This window comes from Sceloporus undulatus, chromosome 4, assembly GCF_019175285.1.
Source record: "Sceloporus undulatus isolate JIND9_A2432 ecotype Alabama chromosome 4, SceUnd_v1.1, whole genome shotgun sequence".
NCBI classification, from domain to species: domain Eukaryota; kingdom Metazoa; phylum Chordata; class Lepidosauria; order Squamata; family Phrynosomatidae; genus Sceloporus; species Sceloporus undulatus.
In genome coordinates, this window is record NC_056525.1 from 84,189,114 (window position 1) to 84,190,108 (window position 995).

General features: G+C 46.4%; 1 long non-coding RNA gene across 2 annotated transcripts in view; it reads right to left on the bottom strand.

Annotated features, from left to right (window-relative positions):
* LOC121930051 overlaps window positions 1-995 on the bottom strand; it is a 38,608-nt gene that overhangs the window by 30,792 nt on the left and 6,821 nt on the right. The window lies entirely within an intron of this gene.

Here is a 995-nt window from a genome sequence, read left to right on the forward strand (position 1 = left end):
TTACAGTAATCAAGTCGTGAGATCACTAGGGCATGGACCAGGATCTTGGCAGTAGAGGCGGAGAGATATGGTCGGATTTTGGCAATATTGTACAAAAAGAATCTACAAGCCTTGGCTGTGGTCTGGATCTGAGGGATACACGACAGAGAAGAGTCAAAGATAAAACCAAGACTGCGGGCTTGCTGGACTGGTTGAATAGAAATGTTGTCCACAGAGACAGAAAAGGAGTGTTGAAGGTTGGGCTTAGGAGGAAAGACAAGAAGCTCCGTCTTGGACATGTTGAGCTTCAAACGTCGATGGCGCATCCACTGTGAGACAGCTGTAAGGCAAGATGAGACTTGCTGTTCAAGCCTTAGCGAAAGGTCAGGGGCAGAAAGATACAGCTGGGTGTCATCGGCATACAGATGGTAGGAAAAACCAAAAGAGCTGATGAGTTTTCCTAAGGACAGTGTGTAGAGAGAAAACAGAAGGGGACCCAGAACAGAGCCCTGGGGAACTCCAACAGATAAGGGAACAGGAGAAGAAGTCAGACCCCCTGCAACTACTGCAAAAGATCTGCCAGACAAGTAAGATCTAAACCAGTGGAGAACAGAGTCTGAGAACCCAAGGTCAGAGAGTATGTCAATTAGGAGACAGTGATCTAGTCAACCTGTCAGGCTTTGATGTTTCCACACATATATACAGAATATCATGGTTGGAACAGTAAGCTATCTCAGGGATGTCTTGCAGTTATCAGGCTGGTCTCTAAATGGACAAGCTCTGTGCAGACAATCACTTTAGACCTCTGGCAAGAGTTATCTGTCCCTTGTCTAGAAACCTACCAAGTAGGAAAAAGAGAGAGGGGGGAGAGAAAATGTGCAGAAAGAGAGGAGGAAAAGAAAGGGTGCGATACCACTCACTTCTGTCATTTCTGGCTTCAGCCTCACCTCCTGATATCATGCAGGACTTGATTCCCCATCTCTCAACAGAAAAGGGTTACCTGCTCCTAGCTATCT